The following is a 5,879-nucleotide window of genomic DNA, read 5'->3' on the forward strand; positions in this document are numbered from 1 at the left end:
TTATCACAGTCTAATTCAATATGCTCATCATATATTTTAAGTTGTCTTTTATGCCATTTTTTATGTCTAATTTTATAGTATGGTCCTACTCTATACAGCTTTTTCATAGAGCAGAAACTAACAGTTAACATTTGTTTTTCATGAACCCATACTATTTTTCCCTTCTATATAAGTCCCTGTCCAAAGCAAGGATGAATCTATCCAACTTACATTTCTTTTAAGAGCATATCAAATTTTATGTACTAGGTTGATCTAAAAATGAACTAACTTGTCCTGAGAATGGTCTCTTTACTGTTGACATTTAGACCCTGTCTCTGTCTCTTTAGGCCCTATCTTCTCTTAGTTGGTTTTGAACTTTTCCCTCACTCCAATGTCTTGGCATACTTAGGTCTTCAGAAGAAGTACTTGACATTTCTAAGCCCTTTCTCTCCTCTCAAATATTTTTAAATCATTTTTTTAAGACTATCTACTAAGGAATCTTTTTTAAAGGTCTTGGCCAATAACGTCTTCACTAAACCTTTAAATAAGCAGGAATCATGGCCCCATCTCTTGAAAACTGATGCGGTTGTCCTGGATATCATTCCCACTTGTCTTGTCAGGTGGGAGAGAAGCTCCAAGGGCTTGCCTCAAGGAGGTCACTCATGGAACAGTCACGTACATTCCCCAGGAAATGCAACATGGCTCAAACCAATCAACATGTCCCCAGGCAGCAGCCCAGACCAGGGATACCTACCTGCCCTTTGGTGGTAACAGACCCCTGCTGATGCAGGTCTGTGAACACGGGTGTGGCCCCCAGTAGCAGCACATGCCTAGACTCCATGGCCTTAGGTGTCATCACTGGCTACTTATATCGGACTGTTCCTTACTACCCTCAAGTCTCCAGTTCTGCCTCTCTTCACCATGCCCACATCCTTCTGTCTCTCTTTGATTTTTCCACCACTTACTTGCTCCTTTTAGTGGCACCTGGGGTCTCTGGGTGTCTGGGGTCATCCTAGTAGCGGTTTCAGGGGTGCTATGCTCCACTTGCTCATTATGAAGCCAATCGAGGGTCATCTCAGACATGGTCTTCACTTCCCCAATGCCAGGCTGCGCTGTGCCCTACTGGTGGTCATCTCAAGCCAGCTTGCTTTTTTCAGGGAATGTTAGGCTACTAATCATTCAGATACTCATAGGTCAGAGCACTGAACACAGACATAGCCTTTCTTCTCTTTGCCACCTACTAGCAGTCATGTGACACAGCAGCTACACTTGCAATGCCTCTAGGGGCAGGGGTGTTCAGATTGGTGAACTAAAGACATCTGTTCAACAATTATAAGTGGTGAATCTGTTGAGTGACCACTGTCATATTGCTGTGAGTTTTTTGAAACTACCATAGCTTTCATAGTTTTCTTTTTCAGTGGCTTAAGGGGAAAATGTCATCTTAGTGTTTTAAAGGTTATGACTTCCCAGTTTCCTGGGTTTTGTTTCTTTGTTTTCATTTAAACCCTTTTCTGATTTGGTATGAAAGGCTTGACTCTATTATTTGCTCGTAGGCAAGGAAAATAGATTGTTCTGTTATCTCTTGCTTGTTGAATTTCTCTCTTAGATATCATAGATCTCACAGCCCCAGTAAAATGCCTCATTTTATCCATGCTGTAGACTAACTTAAAACTGGTTTTATCTCTAAATAAAGATTAAGTAAGTGTTTGTTCTTTTAATTATCTGTATTTCTTAGATATTTTTTCTTTTTACTTTTTGGCTCACATAGGTTTTGAACAAATTCTACAAGGAGTAATTTTCAGAATGGTTTCCTTAAATCTATATAATAGCATACTGAACGGAATTCAAAGGGAAAATAATCTACTACAATAAATGACATACACATTATATTTTTCTGATGTTGGTCATTTTCTTTAACTGAATCTGTTATACTTTGAGGTTTAGAAATATTACATTACTTAGATCTTTTAGGCAGGTGAATACACTACAAATTATAGTACAAAAATAGATTTCCCTATGCCTTAGACATGGTACTTAACAAATATTTAAACCAATAATTTTGTGAAAATAAGCAGTTATCTCCCTGCATTAGATCCACACACCTTGCTTGCCAGATACAGTGTGAAGAAACTGGAGTTCAGCTGTGGATTTCTTTTCTACTAGCTAGCATTCACAGCGCCAGAGGTCTCTATGTAGGATGCTGGAAGATTGGGCACCAATAGACTTACCCAGCTGTAAACTCTGAAAACTGAAATGGCGACTTGCTAAGCAAGATGTACCCAATGGTGAAATAGTGACATGACTGCTACAGGGGTAACCAAATCTTCTTGCCTTGGATTCGAGGCCTGTTAAACAGGAAGAAATAATATTTGCAGCACTATAAACCCAGCCATTAACCATATGAGTTTCATACCTGTGACCCACACAGACAGTTCTGTTTAAAATCCACTGATCACAAAAAAAGGCATGAATGTGGAACAGGATCTGAGGGGAGGAAATAGGAATGATGGTGGCGAGAAGGAAACAGAATGCATTATATATATATATATATATATATATATATATATATATATATGTGCAATTGTCAAAGAACAAATTGAATCAGTCAAAAAGAACTCGAATCCAAATATCAAAGTCATTACAAACGAGCTCAAAATGATCTGTAGACTTAAAGTAAACACAGAGCTGGAAAGCCTGTAGGAGAGAGCACTTGTGAAGCTTGGTTTGGGCATGAATCTTCAACAGCTGTAGTACCCTCCCTATGCCGAGTAACACTGGAGTTTACACTGCTCAGATCTTCAGATTGTCCATACAGAGTGGCTGTCATTTGCACTATTTAGAGTTCCTGGAAATCCTTCAAAGATGATTTGCAGATGCATGTCCTGTCTTTGCACCACTGCAAGTATGTGTCTGCTTTTATACCAATACCACACTGCTTAAATTGTTGTTTCAAATACAGGATTAAAGTATAATTTGATATCACAGGCATGAAACCTCTGGCTTTGTTATTCTTTTCCAATATCTCTTTGGTTATTTGAAATATTCTATGGTTCCATATAAATATTAAGAGTTTTTTTCATAATTTCTGGGGGACATACAGGTGAAGTTAGGCTCTACAGATGGCACCAAGGTTGTAAACTACATCCTTTCCCAGAATCCTGAGAGGGGGACAGGTCAACATATTCTTCCTTTGAAGAGGTGAGCCTATGTGTTTAACTTTTCCTGGCTTCTCCAGGGCTCATCTGTGTGCACAAAGACCTCTATGGAAAGTTCCTAATATTTCAGCTACAAAGCTCAGCCAAAGGATCTAAGTAATAAACAAGATTTTTTTTTTCATGCAAAGACTGGATGTTTTTTGTTAAGTCTTATTAAATGCTTGCCATTTTAAAGAAATAAAATTCCTCTTATAACAACTTGTCATGACACAACCATCCTCAACCATAAAAGGTCAGAGCATGTGACATCACCTATGTTACATAACGGACTTTGAGAAGTTCAAGAAAAAAAAATACGGTTTTAATTTTTATCTTCATTTTGCATTTAATAAAATTGGTAATGATTTGCTTACGTCTTAGAATCTGGGAAGAAACCAAATAATTCATTTTGGGAATGACTCACCTTAGAGTAATAAATATCATCCAGGACATTCAGAACTAAGACTGGAATAATTAAAGTACTAATGAGAGGCTAATTCATCACAAATAGCTTTGTGGCCAAAGTGGAAGAACACCTGTGATGGATGAAGACAGAAAAGGAATGATTCAATGGCTCTGAATAACATATGGTAAAAACACAGCATAGAAATTGATAGGAAAGGGTAAAAGGTTATTAAAGCTTTAAAGACATTTTACAGTCTATTCCTCCTGAGGTTTCATATTTTATATGGGTTATTGTACATAAAATTACAAAATAATATCAACCAAACATTATCTTATTAATGGCAATAAAAATCAAGAGGACATGAAGTTGGGAAGGAGATGGAGTTGGGGAACTAAGAAGAGTTAAAGAGAGGTAGTGGTCAAAGGATGTGATCAGTATTTACTGTAAACATATATAAAACATTCAAAAAAATGAAAGCATTTGGAAAAGATATACCTGGTTCATCTGTAAAAAAACATTTATACAGCAGGATGTAATGAGGAGTTTTGTTGAGGGAGGAAAATATATACTTGACTCTAAAATTACTTCACTTGGTCTGAAGGCACTTTGTCTTTTATATATTTATTTATTAAAATTGCTTTGACTATATTAAAGACACAGTATTGGCATTAGTTAAATTGAAAAGATATGGTAAATACCATAATTAATCTATTACAAGTATTTAGGCAAATGGTACATTCAGAGTTTTTATTGATAAATCTGTTTTAATTTTCTGTGAAATAAGTTTGCCAAAAGTTTAATTGCACATTACTAAACAAAGATGAGAAAAAAATTTGTATGCTTATTTAATTTATTATTTTCTTTGTTACATACTATTCCATTATAAAAAATTTTCAAGTTTATTTAGTAATTCTACTTTTTTTTTTTTTCTTTTTCTTTTAATCACAGGTCATTCACTTTTATCCTAGCCTTAGCTCCTTCCCTCTTTCCCTCCCAATCCCACCCTCCCTTCCTTATCACCTCCCTGCCCCCTTCCAAGTCCACTGAAGAGAAAAATTTTATGTGCATCAAAAACTGATTTTATTCCATAGTTTCCAGTACATGTATTACTAATCTTTTATCAGAGGCTGACTAGAAGCAGGTGAGAGGTAGATTACTGATATATTTTCCAAGTGTTATAGTAAAATGGCCGAACTTTATAATGTGTCATTAGGCAATGTGGTTTGAAAGAATGAAAATGCCACCCCCAACACCCTTCCCCCAGAATCACATATTTGAATGTTTGGTTTCCCCGTTGTTGAGGAAGAATTAGAAGTGTGGCGGTGTTGGAGGGTGTGTAGGTTTTGAGGTTCCAAAATCCCACAGATGTAGCCCAGGGCAGCTCAGTGGCCAACTGGGTTTCCTAGTAATGGGAGCGGGACTGTCTCTGGCTTGAACTCAGTGGCCTGCTCCTTGATCACCTCCGCCTGATGGGGAAGCAGCCTTACCAAGCCGCAGAGGAAGACAATGCAGCCAGCCTTGAGGAGACCTGATAGGCTAGGATCAGATGGAAGGGAAGGAGGACCTCTCCTATCAGTGGACTGGGGGAGGGGTATGGGAGAAGAGGGAGGGAGGATGGGGTTGGGAGAACACAAGGGAGGCTGCTACAGCTAGGATACAAAGTGAAAAAACTGATTAATAAAAAATAATTAATTAAAAAAACTCCACACCAGTCAAAGTGTCTCTGTCTTCCTAATGCCTGTGGGTCAGGATGCAAAGCTCTCGGCTACTGCTCCAGAGCCGTGCCTGTCTGCTTCCTGCCGCGATGATAATGGTAACCCTCCGAAGCTGTAAGCAAGCCCCCAGTTAAATGTTTTAGTTTCACAAGAGTTGCCTTGGTCCTGGTGTCTCTTCACAGCAATAGTAACCAAGACAGATACATCACTATTTCTAATTTTTTTTTAAGAGGAAACACAAACAATGTATACTCTCTTACTGTAGAAATAATCCCAGGCATGACACACATCTTCACAAGGCTATCACTTAAGTGCCTGAGGCAGGAGGATTGGCATCAGTTAGAGGGCAGCCTGCCTTACAGCTTGAACTCTGTTTCATCAAGAAATGTTGTCTGAAGATTTTCAAATCCCTCTTCCCCAAAATGCATTCCAAGTGCCTTTTGCAGTCAGCAAATAAGAGGATTTGAAAGTGAGTCGCAAGATGAATCACTGAAGTCTTTCTAGTGTGACTTGGTTTTTTGCAAGTGTCATAGTAGTTTTTGCTTTTGTTTTTAAGCCAGCAATTTCTCTATTTTTTTGTGGATG

The 5,879-nt window shown here is 38.1% G+C and overlaps 1 non-coding gene across 1 annotated transcript; it reads right to left on the reverse strand.

Moving 5' to 3' along the window:
* Positions 1-1,138: 1,138 nt before the first annotated feature.
* LOC132648138 (small nucleolar RNA SNORA17) lies at positions 1,139-1,270 on the reverse strand. The gene has a single exon (XR_009586523.1). It is a non-coding gene; the product is annotated as a small nucleolar RNA SNORA17 (small nucleolar RNA).
* Positions 1,271-5,879: the final 4,609 nt, after the last annotated feature.

Source organism: Meriones unguiculatus, chromosome 15 (assembly GCF_030254825.1).
Source record: "Meriones unguiculatus strain TT.TT164.6M chromosome 15, Bangor_MerUng_6.1, whole genome shotgun sequence".
NCBI lineage: Eukaryota > Metazoa > Chordata > Mammalia > Rodentia > Muridae > Meriones > Meriones unguiculatus.